At 46.5% G+C, this 20,339-nt stretch overlaps 1 protein-coding gene across 1 annotated transcript in view; it reads right to left on the reverse strand.

Annotated features, from left to right (window-relative positions):
• Nucleotides 1–20,339, reverse strand: part of LOC122733555 (wiskott-Aldrich syndrome protein family member 3-like) — a 116,394-nt gene that overhangs the window by 93,145 nt on the left and 2,910 nt on the right. The window contains exon 3 of the mRNA XM_043974053.1: nt 16,226–16,446. The gene's annotated coding sequence lies outside the window, so the exon portion shown is untranslated. The remainder of the gene's footprint in view (nt 1–16,225; nt 16,447–20,339) is intronic.

Consider the following 20,339-nt stretch of genomic DNA (forward strand, 5'->3'; position numbering starts at 1 on the left):
GAGGGTCAGCTACATGGCACAGTGCATAGAGGCACTGACCCTGTAGTCAGGAGGACCCAAGTTCAAATCTGGCCTCAGATACTGACTAGCTGTGTGACCCTGGGCAAATCGCCTAACCCTGTCTGCCTCGGTTTCCTCACCTATAAAATTATTTGGAGAAGGAAAAAGCGAATCCCTCCAGTATCTTTGCCAAAGAAAACCCCAAATGAATGGAGTCACAAAGAGTCAGACAGGACTGAAATGAGTCAACAACAACAAACACGTCATTGATAAAGAGCTCTGATAAAGAGCCCTAGGGAAATGTGTAGGGGAAGAGATCATTTCAGTTCAGCTTTGAGAAGAAGGGAGAAGAGAGGAAGGGATGAAGGAATGCTTCATGGAAGGGGCGGCACCTTGGAAGAAAAAGAGATTTCAACAGGCAGAGATGAAGAGAGAGAGAGAGAGAGAAAGAGAGAGAGAGAGAGAGAGAGAGAGAGAGAGAGAGAGAGAGAGAGAGAGAGTCATTGGTGGCGGGGAGGAGGGATGTGGCTTGTATAAATGCACTAAGTTGGGAGAGAAGGCAACCAGAGTATGTATGAGAGGACCACTGTGAAAAAAGTCTGGAAAATCTAGGTTGCAGAAGGCCTTAAATGCCAGATTAAAGAGTGCACATTTTATCCTGGAGGCAACAGGAAGACACTAAAGGTACCCAAGACCTAAGGAAGTTTATGGTACAATCCATGCATGAGACTTCCCCCAGGGAACTAGAGACACAGACCAGGGAAAGCAGCCCAAGTAATCATACTCTGCCACACATACTCTGCCACAATGAGGTTGGGTCCGTTCAGCTCAGTCAGCCTTTGGTAAGTATCTACTATGCGAAAGGCACTGTGCCAGAAAGCTGGGGGTATAAAGACAAAGTCAAAGACAGTCCCTACCCTCAATAAGCTGACATTTGTCTTGGGGGATATGGCACACTTACAATACGCAGAAATTTAAGGACGGAGAGAATACTGGCAACCAGGGTGGGTGGAGAGGGTCAGGGATGGTGAGCAGGTGGCATTGGAGCTGAGTCTTTAAGGAAGAGGAGGATTCAGAGACGCAGAAATGAGCGGGGAGTATATTCTAGACACGGGATAGTTTATACAAACGCATGGAGGCAGAAGATGGAGTGTTGAATCTGGGGAAGAGCAAGTAGGCCAGTTGGGATATGAAATCAAGGTGGAAAGGTAGGTTAGAGTCAGATTTGTGGAGGGCCCCAAACACCAGGCTAAGGAATGGATTTTATTCTAGAGGCAAAGGAAAGCAACACGGCCAGAGATGTGCCTTGGGAAATTATCTGACAGCTGTGCGGAGGACAGATTGGAGAGGGGAGACTGGAAGCAGGGAAACTAATTAAGATGCCATTACAATAGTCCAGGAGAGGAGTGATGGAGGCCTGATTGGAAAGAAGGGGAGGGATGGAAGAGAGATGGTGGGCTTGGCAACTGATTAGACATGGGGAGCGAGGTAGAGAGGGGAGAGTCAGAAACAATTCCCAAGTTATAGAGCTGGATTAATGGGAAGATAGTGGCACTCAAAAGAGAAATAAAGTCTGGAGGGACAGGGCAGCTTATAATGAAAGAGAAGCTCCATTCTGGACACGCTGAGTTTGAGATCTCAGTAAGGTACTAGGTACTTAGCACTTGGTGACATAAAACTGGGCCTCGTGTGGTAGCTTATAAGGGATCATCAGAGGAGAGAAGAAGGGGTGATAAAAGGAGGGAAGGAGGCCCAGGATAGAGCCATAGGGAATACCCAGGCTTACTAGGGGAGATGTGAATAACTAACCAGCTTTTTGCTTTTTTTTCCTCCTCCTTCCTCCTTCATCTTCTGCCACAGTATAAGACCAAAAAGTCTTGGCTAGCTCAGCTTTTGGTGGCAGCTGGTGGCTCAGCAGACAGAACACTGGGCCTGGAGTCAGGAAGACCCAAGTTCAAATCCAGCCTCAGACACTTCCTAGCTATGTGCCCCTGGGCAAGTCACTTAACCTCTGACTGCCTGATAAAATGGATCCACAGGAGAAGGAAATGGCAAACCACTCCAGTATCTTTGCCAAGAAAACCCCAAATGGGGTCATGAAGGGTCCTATGGGACTTTTCTAAGTGGCCTTCGAGTAGCCTTAGGGTAGGAGCAAGACAAGTATCCCTGTTACGTATATTGGCAAACAACTGCTGCTTTCCTGCTCCTCCAGCCCAATTGCTTAGGATAACATGGTGAGGGAGGGATACAGAGGAGTACGAGACCCAGTCCCTGCCTTCTGGGAGCTTACAATCTCTTGGGAAAAGAAGACGAGAATTTATGATTCAACAGTGAACAGTACAAGACAGTATTGAGTTCAACTGGTTTAGCCACTGAGTGGCATAGCTCCGAGTCTGGAAAGGCTCTGGGCTGAGGGGGTCAAAGAGGGCTTGGTGAAGAAGGGAGATCTTGAGGTGATCCCTGAAGGACAAGTACAGTGTAGGGAAGGCATTCCAAGGAAAATGAACAGAAGCAAAGATAGGTGGCAGGAATGCTCATGACACGTATGGAAAATGGTCAGGAAATCAGCCTGGGTAGAACAGTGAGTTCCTGTAAGGAAGAAGACTAGAAAGGTAGATTAGGGGGACACGTTGTGATCTGACAGGCCCTGAATGCCAGGCTAAGGAGTTTGGGTAGTTTAGCATAGTGGAAAGAGCACTGGGCTGGCTTGGAGATGGAACACCTGGCTTTGAAACCCGACTGTGCTGCTCAATGTGACCTTGGGCAATTGCACATGCCTCACAGGGTCTTCATTTTGTCATCTGCCAAATGAAATGACTGGACTCTAAGGATCCCCCCTCAGAGGGCCTTCCTTCCATCTACTCTGTCAATATCTTGCACGAACCTAGCTATTCACACATTGTCTCTGTCATTCGAATATAAGCTACATCAGGGCTTGGGCTCTTTTGGATCCCCGACACTCAGCACAGTACCTGGTGCACAGTTGGTTGTCGGCCTTCGTCCTCGAAGAGGACCAAAAGCGACACTGATATGTCAGGGTTAATGTACGATGTGTCTGACTATGGCTGATCAGACCAATCCGAGCTCAGCAGGCTCTACCGTGGGCTTGGCCCAAATAGTCCATCACATAGTGCTTAATAAATCCTAGATAAGCAGTAGGGAAAAGGGACAAGATATTGTCATCAGAGGATGCTGTACACACACCATCTGAACAGGAGGAAGGAAGGAAGAGATGAGGAGCTCAGGAAAAAGACCAGAACCATGATCTCATAGTGATGGAGGATTTCTACTGTCAAGACATCTGCTGGAATCATCTGCCAAAAACAAAGCAGCAGATGGAAAAAGGAAGGCCTTCCTTAGCAATCATTCCATCTTTGGCAATTCATCACAACAGTAGCTCACACTGATAGAGAGCGCCAAGGTTTGCAAAATGCTTCCCGGGGATTATCTCAGCGGATCATCAAAATAAACCTTTGAGATAGATGTTGTAATTATCTTCATTTTACAGAGGAGGAAACTGAGGCTGAGAGAAATGAAATAACTTGCCCAGAGTCACACAACTGCTAAGCATCTGAGGCAATATTCAAATTCAGATTTTCCTGACCCCAAACAGTAGCTGCTATACCACCTAACTGACAAGACAGAGGAGGTGACCAAGGGAACTGTTGCTTCTGACCAATACAGCCATTTCCGATGGACTAGTGTAACTGCCTCCTCACTGGTCTCCCTGCCTCTCCATCCTCCACATAAATGCCAAAATGATTTTCTAGGTCTGACACTTTTACCAAATAAATGACAATGGCTCCCTATTGCCTCCAGAATCAAATATAAACTGTTTTGTATGGAATTCATGACCTGACTCATGGCTACCTTTCTGGACTTATTACACATCATTTCCCTTCACATACCCGATGGTCCAGACCAACCCAACTAGTCTCCTTGCTGTCCCTCCTGTCTGACATGCCATCTTAATCCTGTTCTTGCACTGGATGACCCCCACTTCTGAACTGCTTCCCCTTCTCACATCTACCTCTTACAATTACTAGCTCCCCTCCGAGTTCAGTGCCACTTTTCCTATGGGGCCTTTCTTTACCCACCCTCAGCTGCTATGCCTCCTGGCCCCTCAAATCCTTTCTATTTGTTTGGTTTATGTATGGTTTATCCTCGTGTGTGTGTGTGTGTGTGTGTGTGTGTGTGTACGCGCGTGCGTGCATGGGTGCATGTACACACACTGTTCCCTCTCAACAGAATGTAACCTTGAAGGTAAAGATTGTTTCATTTTTATCTTTTTATCTCCATGCAAAGTACCTGGCATAAAGCAGGTGCTTAAATACTTGTTGATTGACTGGTTGCTAAAGTACAAATGACAGGAACTTCATAGACAAGTGGCCACTCCGCAACAGAGTTCAAGATAGAGAGGCAGGGGAAAGCTCTGTTTCCCAGTAACCTGACCCTATTTATCAAAGGGGCCAAGGGCATACAGTCCCATTATTCACCCAGCAGTTTTGTACTACACCTAATAGCAGAGGAAGCTGAGGAGAAATGACAAGCTCTCTATGGTCCCTAGGCTCTATGGTGATTACTGTCTCCAGCTCCATCCCTTTCTGGGTGGCAGCACTCATATCTTGTCTCTGCCCCCATCCACTGGGAAATTCTGCCCTTCTCCTTTCATGCTGCTTTCAATGGACCATGATGGTATGAGCACAGCATAATAGAGTTGACTACATCATCATGGCTTGACTACATATAGTGCTTTACTCATTATCTTAGAAGTAAGAGGAATAAAATGTTAAATAGTCAAATACCTGTTGTATGAGTAGTTCTCCTCAGTCCTAGGCAATCTATAGGCATGCTCACAAATCCAGAAGTTCTTCACAATGGAAGCCCTTCCACTCATCCATTTCCACTTGGAGCCACAAGCATGGTCCTGCTCCCATAGTCTGCTTTCCTTTCACAGCTTGCCAAAGGGTCAACGTCCAGTCGAGGGGAGGGGGGAAGACCTGAGACCCAGTACATCAATTCCTGCTCCTTCTGCTTTTCCTTACTTGCCGCCCTCTGCAGCTGACCTTTGGTCTGGTCCTCCAACTGCTTTCTGGTGCAGTTGTTTGTCAGCTGGGTTCCATAGGATTCTGATTAACCCATAAGGCCCACTCATTGCTAGTGAAGTGAGTAGAGACCCAGGCACAGGTGGAGATTGCTCCCATGCTGGCCATTCCTCCCTAAAGCCTTCCACCTCTTCAATGCTCACCCTGCCCCATCCTACACCTGCCACATATGGCCTGGCCCCTCTTGGGCCATATGAGCAAATGCAGTCCAAACTCCGGGACCCATGGCTGCTCTTTTGAAACATAGCTATATCATAGTATATCACAGATGCAGCCTAGTTTTGGAGAGAGGATATTTTTAAAGAGCTCTAAGAAAAGACAAGTAGAATTCTGTGGTGTAACACACTACTGGGAGGGGGAGGGGGCAGGGAAGGGGGATTCAGCCCAGAAAGGGTGAGAAAATCTACAAAATGGAACTGAACTGTGAAATTCTAAAGACATGAGCAGAAACCATTCCAATGAGGAGAAAAAGAGAGAACTGTCTGTAGTGACCAATGTGACTGCTGCAATGCTAGAACCAATGCATAATATTTTAAGTAACATGAATAAAAGAGAAATGATACTGATGATAGCAGATAACAGAGTCTGAATTCAAGAGAGTAACCCACTCCTATAAGGATACTGTCAGGAATATTAAAGGCTAGTCTGAGCTGAGCCTGGTGGAGAATTAGAAGGACAAGAAAAAGGTTTATTTGGGGTTTTAAAAAAGTTTCGGGAATGTAAATGTTCTGTTTGGCCCAAAGTGTAACTTGTGGCTCAGAACCACATATGGGAGTTCAAAAGAACCATCTTCAGTAGTTTAGATTTCTCAGTAATGGCTCTCGCCACCTCTCAGGGGTCCCCTGAGAAGACCAGAATTTGGCTCATGAATCTAAAAGGGCCCCCATTGTCCATGTAAGAACTCAGGTTTACAATGTATTGAATATAGGATGGGCTTTATTTGATACAAATGCAAAGGACTTACTCGTGAGCCCATAAAGAGCCAGGAGAACTCTCTGCTTTGCCAACCCTCCCTCATTCTAACTTAGAGTTGGAGTAAGGGGCAGGGCAGACTGGGGTTCAGGCACTCCCCTCTGGTAGGTCCTACCTTCCCCTAGGGCCATATGGTTCAGAGCAACATCAACGCTGACAGTACAGGAGTGCTCCCGTGCTTTGTGGTTCCATGCTGTGCTGAGCCTTCTTCCCTTTTATATCTCCATCTGGTGGTAGCTCCTTCCCTTTCACATCTCTGATTCCCCCTTGGTCTGTGTCTATGCAGCAATCTGGATCTCCAACTGATACCAGTTCCTCCTTGGAACAGGGTGCTAAGAACAAAGGATAGAGGTAGAAGGAAATTTGCAGAGAGGAAGATTTAATTTTGATTCATGGAAAAATTCCAACTAATGAGAGCTATCCACAGGTGGAATGGGCTCTGAATAAACTCTGGACTTGGCAAATCTGTGACTCTATGGTTCTGTAGAGAAGAAAAGGCTCAAAGAGAGGATGAACTTAGAAACTCTAAGGCAGGGGGCCTGCCATCTATGCCTGAGAAAATTCTAAAGTGTATCATGAAAAGAACGGTTAATGAACATCCCCAAAAGTGGTGATCCCAAAGATAGAACAAGCACGTCTTCCTCAAGGGCAGCTACTGCCAAATTAACTTCATTTTTTGGACAGGGTTATGAAAACCTATTAAAGCTTCGTAGCTTTACAGCAATTCTGTAATTGGTGTTATTATTATTATTATTGTTGTCATTGGTGGTGTTATTATTGAATAGGGAGCTATGCGTAAGGGTACAAGATATAGTGATCCAGAAAGCCATGGGTTCCAGTCCCATTCTGGTCAAGTGACTTAACCCTCCAGCACTCCAGGCGATTCTCTGTGTCTGTAAGTTATAGAAAAGATGCCAGCCTGCAATGGCAGAAGGATTTTCTTCATCCAGGATTCCCCTGTCCCCATTAAATCACAGCTTCATTTGGAACTCCTGTCTCTAATATAGGAGGAGGGCAAGGGGCAAAGGAACAAGCTAATGAAGGCCGAAACTGGGGGAATGAGCCTTGTGTGCAGGGAGCGATGCCAGGCCACCCCAGAATCAGGCTGTACCAATTCAGTTTCTTCTTCTGCAAAATGAAGGGGAGCAGACCAGATGGTCTCCACATCCTCTTCTAGGTATAAATTCTCTCTTGTCCCGGGGCGGAACTGGACCTTGAAATGGGCCATGGTAGTCATGGAGGTCAAGTCTTGAGCTGGATCTCAAAGGGTGAATAGAGTTGGGAAGGGCAATGGGGAGGACACTCCAAGAGAGGAGGACAGCGTAAGCCAAGGATGCCACAGGTGGAGCTTTTAGAATCTTCTTTGGCCATAGGAACATTGCCATTGTCATCAGATTTCTGACAATGAGATGAGAGCTGTGATGGATCCAAGATGGCAACGAGGCAGAATCAGTACTGGTCTGGGAGTTAGGAGCCTTGGGTTGGAGTTGGCGGCTCCTTACAAGCTGCATGACTTTGGCTAAGTCCCCACCCTGCTCGAGACTTCAGTTGCTCCTCTCTAGAATGAGGGAAGGGTTGGACTAGATGACCTCTAAGGGCCATCAGGAACAAACTATGATTCTATCCCCGGAGTGGTTGCTCATCCATTTGAAAGGTGATATCTGATTCCACACAGAGAAGGGGAAATAGGCTGGCAGACCCCCAACAATTTAGGGCCCTGGATGGAAGCCTCCCCTTTGCTAAGCCTGCTTCTCCACTTGGCTGCAGGAGGGCTCTGCGGCCTGCTGAAATCTCACTGACCACGTGGCTGGGACCTCAGCAGTTCTGGAAAGGGGTAGGGGATGGAGGAAGGGAGGGTGCCCAGCTGCTGCTGAGCCTTTCTGAGAAGCAGAGGGCTCCAGGGGCTGAGGAGCTGGCTTGGAGCCTGGGAGCAGGAGCCAGGGACAGTAGCGGTCTGGAAAGCCAGGTTGGATGCAATGTGATGTGCCTCAAGCCACCAGGGGGCATCAGCACCCTGGACAAGGCAGCTCTTTCCTACTGGGTTGTAGGGACCTTGAAAGCTTGGTTGGGCAGCTGTTTTCCCCACCCCACCCCCTCCACCCTGGGGCTCTGAGCCCTCACTAGAACCTTGCCCTAGAGCCCAGGGTACAGCAGGCCTGGGCAAGCCAAGGGAGCCTGGCGAATTCTGACCTGGTAGATCCCACCACTCCTGAGCAGCCATAGTGGAAAGAGCTGAAAACCCCATCACAGTACCTGTGTTTAAGACTTGGCTGTGCTACATCAGAGACACTGAACAGGTCTCTGGGCCTGGGTCTCCTTCATGAAATAGACTGGGTGATCTCTGAAGTCCCTTTTAAGCCCCAAGTCCTGTGATCCTCGCACATACTCCGTACATGGGATAGGGCACCTAGAACTGGCTATGTGACTGAAGGGGACACTGAGAGGTGACTACTCACCCCAGTGCCTACATTTTACCCTCCTTAGACATTCATTCCTTCTTCTAAATCTCCAATGATTTCACTGAATGTCAGAGCTGGGAGGGGGAACCTTAGATGACCTTAGACCTAGATTATCTTGGCCAATGCCCTGATTTTACAAGTGAGAAAACCTTAGCCTAGCATGCTTGAAAGAGATGGCAGAGTTTACATGAATTCAATACACCCCCCATTTATTAAGCTCCTACTGTGGACAAGTAACTGTGTTGGCTACTGGTTAGTACAAAGTGTTAGACCTGGAGGCAGGAGAGAGGTGAATTCAATCTCTGCCTTTGGCAATTCCTGGCTGTGTGACCACTGACGGGTGACTTCCCCTCTCTGACCTTTGTTCATTACCTGTAAAATGGGGGTAACTGCAGGGTGATTATGGAGCTTAAAGGTCATTCAGAAAGAGAACCCAGCTTTGACCCCAGGTCTTCTGAATCCAAAGTCAGCCCTCCCTCTCAGAGTCTCCTAAACGAGAGCAGACAACATCTAACCTCTTCAGGGAAGCCAGGTCGGAATTCCCAGGAATAGGAACCAGGAGGTATGGGCCCTGTCTATGCCACTCGCTGGCTGTGCCAGCTTAGGTTAGTTATGTCCTGTCATTCCTTTGCCCAGCTTTAAAATAATACCTATACAGCTCACCTCCCAGGGTGCTTAGGAGAGGGATCCCAGAGAAAGAAGACTGAATGTGTTCTTGTCATCATATCTCTTGGAGAAGAGGGTATGGCCTCCTGGGGAAAAAAAACAGGCAACAGATGGGAACAAGAGTTCTTAACCTGGGGTCCATGGACCCATAAGGGATCAGTGGATAGATTGGGAGGGGGGTCTGGGGACTTTTTAAGAACCATTTTGATGGCTGCAGTACAACATAATTGATTTCCTTGAAGATGATGCCAATATACTAAGCCACCTTGGTCTGCTCAAAGGGTCCAGCAAACAACAGAAGCTAAGAACATCTGGGCGAGGATGTGGAGAAGAGGGACTTACCATGGCAATAACAAGGCCCTAGCCCTCCCCCAGTGCACACCGTTGGCCCATGTGGGAGGAAGCCTGGCCTTGGGCTTCTCTGGGTCCTTTCCTCTCACATAAGACAGACTGGACAGGGTTCTGCTTCTTCCCAAATACACAATCCCTCGGGTCTCTTTCCACTCCCAAGCCTAAGATCATATGATCTCTCTCCAGTGACCCTGTGGGGGCCCTGCCAGATCCAAGTACTCAGTGGCCTTGCTCCAAATGCTGCCCTTTCCCCCTCTCAGAGAGTAGCCGATTGGCAGGTGTTGATTACACCCAGGAGCTGGGCTGTGGCAGTGGGCCAGAAGCGGAGCAGGAGAGCCTTGGGCCTTTTTTTGTAAACCACTGACTAGCAGGCCTGCCTCTGCCCCCCCCAGGGGTCTGAGTGCATTCTTTGGTGAGGCAGCCTGAGCTGGGGGCCCCTGATAATCTCCCAAGTGTGCAGGGAGCAGGGTGGGGGTGGAGAAGGGAGGCCCTTCTGCTGACTAGGGAGGCCCCACTTGGGGAGTCTGTGATTCATGTAGAGAAGGGGAACAGCACAGCAGCAGAGCTGCCCAGAAGGGCTTCCCGATTCCCACCAGCTCAGTCCTTTCCCAAGACAGTTTGAGGGAAATGGTGGGAGAAGCTCCAGCCTGGGCAGCAGGCAGGCTGGGGCCTCAGCGTGGTTCTGCCACTCACTCCTTGGCCTACTTTCCCATCTGTAAAATGGGATCAGACTAGATCATGTCTAAGGTCTCCTCCAAGAGTCAGATTCTCTGTTCTCAGGTCCCTCCCAGCTCTGCCATTCTCGGGATGAAGTTTCTTTCGATATCTGCCATTCCCTGTTCTAAGTTCCCTCCCACCTCTGGCTTTTTCCATTCTAAGCTTTGACATTCCATGTCCTACGGGACAGATCATAGCATCATAGATCTCAAGTTGGAAAGACCCTTAGAGGTCATCTAGCCCAATCTCCTCATTTTACAGATGAAGAAACTGAGGCCCAGGAAGATTAAGGGACTTGCCTAAGACCACAGAAGTAGGAAGTGACAGAATCTTCAAACTCCGGCTCCAGAACTCTGTCCACTAAAGTCAGCAACCTCCCAACAGTCTATATTGTCAGGCCATTTCCAGCTCTACTAATCTAAACGTTCTGGATCCCATCAATATCATTCATTACCCCTACCTGACTGCTTCTGGAAGGGGTGGAACAGAGGTACTGATATTTCTCTCTCTCTCTCATGCACACACACACACACACACACACACACACATGCACACACACACGCACACGCACACGCACACGCATGCACACAGCACACACTCACCAGAACATATCAGAGGCCTAGAAATGGCTTCTTCCCAGCATCCTTTAGCTGAGATTATTCAGGTTATGCCAACCTTGCCCTCAGCTGTACTCATTGAGTGGAGCCTTCCTGAAGCTAGGTTCTAGCCTCCTATCTCTACTCCAAGATATGGGCTGAAAGTGATGTCCTCCCTATCTCTCCTTAAATGTGAGGCCCTCACTTGCATGTGGAAGAGATGGCAATACCTAATCCAGAAAAATCACCTCCCTGGTGACTACATTGCAGGCTCCCTGCCCAGTATTTGGGAACCCTGGGACAATCGCACTACACTAGAGACAAGGGTCCTTACTCTTCCATGAAAGTGCTGACAGAGATAGGTGTGGCCTATGTCCAGGTCCAAGGACTGAGCCAATTCCTGATCCTCCACTTAGGGGATTTAAGGGTGCAGAGCTGGGTTTTTTGTTTGTTTGTTTTGCTCGAGGCAATGAGGGCCAAGTGACTTGCCCAGGGTCACACAGTCAGCAAGTGTCAAGTGTCTGAGGCTGGATTTGAACTCGGGTCCTCCTGAATCCACTGCGCCACCTAGCCGCCTTCAGAGCTGGTTGGGTTTTGAAGAAATGTATAATCTCAAAAGTCTGGGGTTTGATGGCTTTGAAGTTTCAGACTGGGGTATTGGAGGACCCGAGTGCACATTAATTGAATCATCCTAACTCATCATCTGCCTAAATGTGTGGTTACAGAATCTCAGAGACTTTGGAGTCAGAACTCAGGACCTTTCCCCCCAAAGCCCTACCGTCCAGGGTACCAAGATCTTCCCAGTCACCCAGGCTCCCAACCTAGGCATCATGCTCAACTCCTCGAGCTCTCTCTTGCCCCTCCATATTGAATCTGTTGCCAAGGCCTCTCAGTCTCACCTTGGAAACATCTATGGTAGACATCTCCTTCTCTCCAATCACACAAACTCCATCCAAGCTCAGGCCCTTATCACCTCTTGCCTGGACTATTGCAATGGCCTCCCAACTGAAGTTCCTGCCCACTCTAGTCCATTCTTCACTCAGCCATTAAAGAGATTTTCCTAATGTTCAGGTCTGGCCATATTACCCCCTTCCCCCATCAACAAATTCTAGCAGCTCCCTATTACCTCCTGGATCAAATACAAAATCCCGTTTGGCATTCCAATCTTTTCTAATCTGAGCCTAAACTCCACAGTCCAGCCACACTGGCTTCCTTGTTCCTCACCCACAACACCCCCATCTCCCCTCCCTAAGCCTTTGTGCTAGCTGTCCCCGACACCTGCAATGCTCTCCCTCCTCACCTCGGTCTCTTACTTTCTCTGGATGCCTTCAAGCCTCAGTTCAAATCCCCAGCCCTTCTCTCCCCCTCCTCCCCCAAACTGGCAGTACCTTCCTCTGGGACTGCCTTTATTCACAATAAGGGGATCTTGTATGTGCATAGTTGCCCGCATGCTGTCTCTGCCATTAGACCCTGAGCTACTTGAGGACAGGGTTAATTTTGACCCTTCTTTGTATCTCCAAGTGTTTAGCACAATGCCTGACAGACATATCTTAAGGGCTCAACAACTGGTTTTTGATTGCTGATCCAACAGCAGTTCTGTTATTTTCTAGCTATGTGTCCTGGAGAGAGGTGTCGTTTTCCTTCCCGTTAATGAGGGGTTTGGTCTAGGCAAGGGTTTCTTAACCTTTTTCCACTCACCACCCCTTTTCACCTGAGAAATTTTTACATGACCCCAGGGTATACAGGTATATAAAATAGGTATGCATAACCTTTTACTGTTGCCAAATTTTCCACAACCCCCACATTCGGTTACGCGATTCCATATGGTGTGGCAAGCCACTGTTTAAGAAGCTATAGTCTTGATGACCTCAAGGGTCTTTTCTAATTCTAACTCCACAAGATCCACCCCTCACAAAGCAAACAACGTCTTGTGTAGACAGTTCTCTGTTTTTTCCTGCGTCTCCACAAGTTACGTTCAATATTCCTCATCAGATCCTCTGGAGCCAAGCAAACCACGTCTAATCATTCTTCTATTTAATAACTTTAAAGTAACTGAAGAAAACACTCATATCCCCCCTAAATCTTTTTTAACCTGAGGTGAACACCCCCATTTTTTACCAGACCCTTGGGGAATAGTTTCTATTATCTTCATAAAACATCTTCATTACATACTGTTTTGTCATGAAAATAAAGTTTAAAAAACCTTCCCCCAGAATAGGCAATGGAGAAAATGGACTCAAAGTAGCCCCAAAGAGAACTGGGTAAAATATTTGCTAAAGAAAATAGCCAATTTGGCTCTACCAGCCTCTGGTTCTCTCTCCTTTGCCCCCTTCCCCTCTCCCCACCCCCATTAATTTTAATGACTCTCCTGCCCTTTGACTGACCTTCTCGATCAGTCAACAACTTGGACTTGAAACTTGACCCCAAGGCCAGAGGGCACCATCTGCATACAAGTGTTTATATATAGCTATATAAGTAATTAAAGCCCCTTTCTTCTTATTAGGATCTTTGCATGTTGGAAGTTTATTCTCTCTCCCCTATAGAATCTGAGTTAGCATTTCTCTGTAGAATCTTCAAGGACAAAATCCATAATCACCCCCAGAAGATCTCTCACTAGAGAAGATAAACTAAGGTCTCCCTTCTGGTAAGGCCAGACACTTGAAAGGCAGAATTCCCTGCGAAGTCTCATGGCCATATGAATTGAATATACATACTATCAGGTATACCTACATAGCCTTAATTGCTTCTTGCTTCATTTTTTCTACCCCTAAAAACAGCTGAGAAAGTCTTTCCTATTTCACCAATTATAACTTCATAGATGTGTCAAAGGGTCTCGGAGCCCCTGGGACCACAGACAAGCCTCCCCACATGCCCTTTTGCAGCCAACCTTGAAGAATCTGGGAGACATTCCAATACAATAATCTCATGCCCCCAAATCAATTACTGCCTTCAGACATACCAAAATATAGCTATGAAAACATGAGCATTAGGTAGCACCTTGTTCCCCACCAGTTGATGTCCCAGCATCCCCCAAAGGAGTATCTCTAATACATGTCAGTATGGGACGCACAAAAAGCATGAACTGGGAAGTCATCATCATGCTTTCCTGTTAAGTCACCTCCACATTGGCACTTATAAGCTACAGGCCCCTAAGTAGAAGCTCCTTTTCTGGCTCAAGGGTATGTACTATAATTCCCAATCCCCTACTGCTATGCTCATATTTAATAATTAGCCAATAGATAGACAGCTTAAAACAACGTCATTTACTAAGATGGTATCCTAAGAACAGTGGCAACAAAACATTCGGTCCATAAGCCTGGATAATATTCTCTTACAACAAAACCTGTGGCAGTAGGAAGAAAGGGCACATGCTCAGAATATGCTGGTAATGTGGCACACACATAGAGAACACAATATATAGTCAAGGTTACTCATGCCTCTGGTGCCAGCTGGGATAACTAGTCTTCAATGATAGATGACTCTCTACTGCTAAGAGTCACTCTCCTTAGAACCATCTTTGATCTCTCTCTCTCTCTCTTTCTCTCTCTCTCTCTCTCTCTCTCTCTCTCTCTCTCTCTCTCTCTCTCTCCCCCCCCCCCCCACTCTCTTTGTTCAGTGCATTGTCTTATTCTGTGGTGTGAGCTGTTCGTGACCAACTGGTGGGAGGGGAGACCAGATGGGGGTAGGGAGACAGATAAATCCCTTCTTCCTCTGCCCTTTGGCAGAGATGGAAGGGGAAGAACAAGGAGAAATCCTCTCTCTAGAGCTGGGTTCTATATCTATAACTGGCTCTCCTCTCTGTTGCCAAGGCTCTCACTCCACAAAACTCTCCTGCCTGGACTGTCTCCAGAATCGGCCAATCATCTTTTTAAACACCACCAGGGGCAGGCATGGCCAATGTTTATCTAATCAACAGCAAGCTGCCTTCTAATTCCATTAGGGAAATCTTTGATTTTGTAAAGGGATAAGAAATCATAGCAACATCTTTGCACTTCATTTAACGCATTAATATCTCATTACCTGACCATTCTGTGATCTCATCAACTGAGCTGGAGAGGACATCAATTGGTCAGGAATGTCCTGATCAACTCCCTCCTTCCCCACACTTTAATAAATCTAGTGTGGGTATTTAGTTACCACATAATCATTCAAGCCAAAGAGAAACTTCAGTTAGTCCCTTCATCTAGCCCCTGACTGCATAAAGAATGCAATCAGAAGTAATGAAGTCCTTCCAGAAAACCCAGCAAGACCACAGGTACACGGAATGGAAAACTTCCACATCTCCACAAAAGGGGGGCACTTTGGGGAACTTAGAGACCATTTACCACACCGAGCATAGGGACTTGAATACTATTTTAGAAAAGTTAGATATGCTATAGCTCTGGCAATAACTGAATGGGAAGAGAAAAGAGTATACATATTTTTCAGCTGTTTGTGAAACCTTAACAAAAACTGACCATCAACTAGAGGATACAGACCTCATAAGTGCAGAAAAGCAGAAATATTAAACACAACACAATAACCATTGTATTCCATAAAGGATCTTTGAAGAGAGGATTAAAAATTAATTAGAGACTAAATAACCTGATCCTAAAGAATTTTTAGGTCAAAGAACAAATTGTAGAGGCAGTAGAAAATTTCATCAAAGAAAATAGCAATAATGAAACAACATACCAAAACTTTTGGGAGGTAGCCAAGCCATTCCTGAGGGGAAATTTTATATATCTAAACACTTATGAACAGAAATGGTTAGTACCATCCCTGTGAGTGACTGAGGTGGAATGAAGGAGTTGAAGAATTGGAAGTCAGTCAAGATATGGGAGAGGAGGGGACGCTGACATGTATCCTGATATCTCCAAGTAAGGGCAAGGTTAGGGAGGAAAGTAAGACTGAGCATAAAGACATGAAACTTGTATGGTATTAGGAGAGGGTGGTTAGCAGTGCAGTATCTCCCAGAAGAAAAGCAGTATCCATGTGTACAAGAAGCTGGAAGTTTGAGAGAAAAGGATCTAAGATGAAAAGAATCTTGTTAGTGAAGAATTAATTTTTCAGGACTTAATAGAAGGGAAAGATAGAATAGATAGGGACCCAGGAAAGGAAGGGAAGAGGAGGATGACAATGAGAATGAGAGACCCAGAAGGGGTTGAAAGGGAAGGAGACTGTTGTCTGGGTGACTCCAGATCACAGAAATTGAGTGAGAAAGATGTGGGAGTTTACTGGTCATAGGTTGACTTAGGCTTTCAGCCTCCAAGGTTCAATGATGGCAAAGGCTTTCAGTATGCTCTCTCTCAAACACCAGGGAGGAAAAAGGGGTTGAGCCAATAGTAAGGTCAGCTCAAACATCTGGGTTAGTGAATACCTGCTGTTTAGGTCCCTGGGAGCCTGGGTCAACTTGCATATGGAACTAGTTCTTATGTCTCATCCCAAGAAGTGATGCTGCACATGGACCGTGCACTTGGTTCTTGGTCAAGCCTGATGTCGGAAGTCCTGGTCCTAGATGAAGTCATGGTAGTGCAAGGTCTGGTGCCTCAGTGTTCTCCTGTTTCAAAAGGCTGAAATGTTCTTGTTCTTCTTGGATACCTGTGGAATCAAGGCCAAGGAGGTCATCAAAACCAAGCTCTGGGGGCAGCTAGGTGACGCAGTGGATAGAGCACCGGCCCTGGAGTCAGGAGGACCTGAGTTCAAATCCGGCCTCAGACACTTAACACTTACTAGCTGTGTGACCCTGGGCAAGTCACTTAACCCCAATTGTCTCACCAAAAAAACCCAACCAAGCTCTGTTCCCAGATCTAGTTATGGAAAAGGAATAATCAGTAAGGCCCTAGGTGATAGAAGTAGCCTTGACCTAGCTAGGGACAGGACAGTAATGACGGACAGTAAACCTCTGGATGAGTCAGCTTTTTGCCACCTACCTGACCCCCACCTCCCAGAGAGCCCAGTAGTAATGAAAGGTTGATGCTTTGTAGTTTTCTCAGTTGGCTCATTACCTCAACATGTAACAGTAGGTATCCAGTCAAGATCTCCAAGTGTAGTAGGCCCTGAGAGAGACCAGAGCAATGGTCCATTCCTTTGGGTCCATTGACAGAGGACACTGCTGCTTTATAAGCATTTCTTTTTTTGTGTGAAGCAATTGGGGTTAAGTCACACAGCTAGTAACTGTTAAGTGTCTGAGGCCGGGTTTGAACTCAGGTTCTCCTGAATCCAGGGCCAGTGCTTTATCCACTGTGCCACTTCACTGCCTCTAAACATTTCTTAAGTATATCTGTATGTATTCCTTCTTCCACATACCCCTATATATTTCCTCCTCTTTCCTCCACACTAGATATATTTCTTCTCCCCTCAAAGCACCTTGGACAGGGCTAAACTACCCACAATAGCTGGCTGACTTGCCTCCACTGTCCCCAGTTTGGGAGCTCAGGCTTACGAACCAGAGCTGTCAAACTCTGCCCATGGGAGCTAGACACTATGGAAAATTTTCTTTCCCAATATGCAACCCACAGAGCCATTGTCTGTTGATTTATAGGGTGCAACACAAGCCCCATTACATTCAACTCTCTTGACAAACTTTTAACAAGTCAAATAAGAGTTCAAGATAAAATCAGAAAAGAGACCACAAGACAGTTCCTGCTCAATTGCCAAGTGAATCACTGCATCCAGAGAGACATGAAAGGTCATCAATTCCAACCCTTTGTCTGATGGGAAGATGAATATTCCCTTTACAATCTCCCTGCTAAGTGGCTACCCAAATTCTGTCTGAGCATTTCTAACGGCAGGAAGCTCACAACCCCCAAAAGCTTCCCAAAGGTCTACTCTTGGGGAGCTCTGATTGTTCCTTATAGTAAGGAGGTTAAGCTGACCTTTGAAATGCACTCCTTTCCCTATTCTTCACATGTAGTTTAGCCAGATATACGATCGAGAGAATTTCTGCCTCCCTCCTCTTACCAACACATACTTTCCAGTGGCTTCTTCTACATACAGAACTATTTCTTCCCCCACACTTCCCAACTGCCTATGTCCTCCTCTTTCCCGTGAGTAACCTCTTAGCCAGCCAACCAAAAGTCATATAGCAAGTTGGGGGCAGAACCAGAACCAGAAACCATGTTTCTCTGGACTTCAATTTCCTCATTCGTAAAACAAGAGTGTGGGGCTGGTGACCTCTGAGACTCCGTCCAGCTCTCAATCTACACTCCTACAAGTCCTAACCCTTGTCCAGCATGACTCTCTGGTGTGGGCCCTCATCACCTCCTAACTGGACAATCAGAGTATCCTGCTGCTCAGTGCCCTAACCTCAAGGCTCTCCCCACTCCAGCCCATCCTTAACTCAGCTGTCGAATAAACCTTCCTTGATGCACAGATCTGACAATATTATCCCCACCCCAAATCAAGTAACTCCAGTAGTTTCCTATTCCCTCCAGGATCAAACAGAAAATCCTCCATAACCTGGCCCCACCTACCTTTCCAGGCATCTTCCACTCCTCCACATAGTAATTCAGTGATACTGGACCCCGGCTCTTCCTCCAACCAGGTATTCTATCTGCTTATTTTGTTCCTTTGCACATACTGTCCCCCATACCTGGAATGCTCTTCCTCAACATCCCCTGCTCACAGCTTCCTTCAAGGGTCAGCTCAAAGCCTATCTGCTGAAAGAGGTCTTCCACCCCTCCCCCACCACTGCTAGTCAACAATCAATAAGCATTTATCAAGTGCCTCCTATGTGTCAGACATGCAAATATGAAAGAGGGAGACAGTCTCTGCCTTCAAGGAGCTTACAGTCATATGGGGAAAGACACGGAAAAAGAAACTGAAAAGGGGAGTGGGCAGAAGGGAAGATAACCAGCATGGGGGCATGACAAAAAAGTCAAAGAAATCTAAAATGAGTGCAGCAGAGTGGGCAAATGAGATGTCCCCGTTACACTGTCTATATCTTGCATGTATCTGTAATAGAAACAACGAACAGACTTCGGGAGATAGTAGAAGATAGAAGATAGAAGGGCCTGGTGTGCTATGGTCCATGGAGTCCTGAGGAGTCAGACACAACCAAACAAGCACAAAGCACAGTTGTTTGCATGTTGCTTCCTTCCATTTGAATGTGAAATCCTTTGGGGCAAGGACCATGTTTCTTATCAGCACAGTGCCTGGCACAAGAGTAAGCTTGACTCACTTCATTCCATCATGCTCTCTGTTTGTTTGCATTTTGTATGGGTCTTCGGAGAGAATTTTACCACCAAAGGCACAGTTTTAAGAGCTAAGAATTACAAAGGTACTACCCAGTGTGGATTGTCCCTAGTGGAAAATAAGAGAAGGGGATACATTGCCACATGTTGTAAACTGAACCATAGAGAATGTTAGTAACTTATACAAATACACATAAGCTGTTGGCCAAGATGCCATTAATCCTGGAGGAAGTTGGATCAGTCTGTAAAAATGCTCTGACAAGGCCAGGATGGAGAAAGGCAGGGAATAAATGGAAGATCACACACAGACAGCCATCAACAACAGCTTAAAGAGTTGATGGATTCTCTCTCCTATAAAAATTATCTGCAAACCATCCCACTTCTTCAAGGAACATGACCCGCAACCCAATCTACCTCCTCATTCCTTCAATGGATGCCCATAAACCATCCTACTTCCTTCTTTCTCCTATAGAAATTATCTACAAGCCATCCCCCACTCCAATTCTCCTTGTGGCTCTAGAGGAAATGAAATTGCTATGCTGCTCCAGTCACCACAGGGTTAAAAGGGTTAGTTACTGTGGCGTGTTTCCTATCAGCTTTTTTCCCACAATGCTCCTGCTGACCAAGATGGCTAGGCAGGATCGCTTTGGTCATCTTTTCTCCTCACTCCCCCTACTCTAAGAATAGAACAGCTATCGAACTGGACTGCCCCAGCTCTCAGGAAGTGGGTTCCTTATGCCTTGGTCAATTGATTTGTTTGTAATGCACTTATTATCATGAATAGTCTCCTGGCACAAACCAAAATGAAAGCCACCCTGAGTTCAGCATCTCTGTCCATCACCTCTCTTCCTGAGGCACCTGAAGGTGTGGGGATTTCAAATCATTTCAAATTGATTCAATTCAACCCCCAAACTCTATTTACTAACTACTTACAATACACTGTGCTAAGTGATGGGGATTCAGGAGCAAAAATGAAACTCCTCAAGGAGCTGGGGGAAATAAAACATATACAGACACACACACACACACACACACACACACACACACACACACACACACACACACAAAAGGCTATGAAGGAATACACCTTGGAGGAAGTCAAGGATTCCAAGAGGTGAAATGGAGGCAGCACATTTCAGGTCTAAGGGACCACCCATATGTACAAAAGTGGAATGAAAGGTCAACCTGCCAGTGGGCCAATTTAGCTGAAATATAGAGTGTGTCATGGGAGAAGGCTGAAAAGGTTGATGGGAGTCAGATTAAGAAGGGTCTGGAATTCCTGGCTGAAGACTTAGTTCA

The sequence above is a fragment of the Dromiciops gliroides genome, chromosome X (genome assembly GCF_019393635.1).
Source record: "Dromiciops gliroides isolate mDroGli1 chromosome X, mDroGli1.pri, whole genome shotgun sequence".
Taxonomy (NCBI): Eukaryota; Metazoa; Chordata; class Mammalia; order Microbiotheria; family Microbiotheriidae; genus Dromiciops; species Dromiciops gliroides.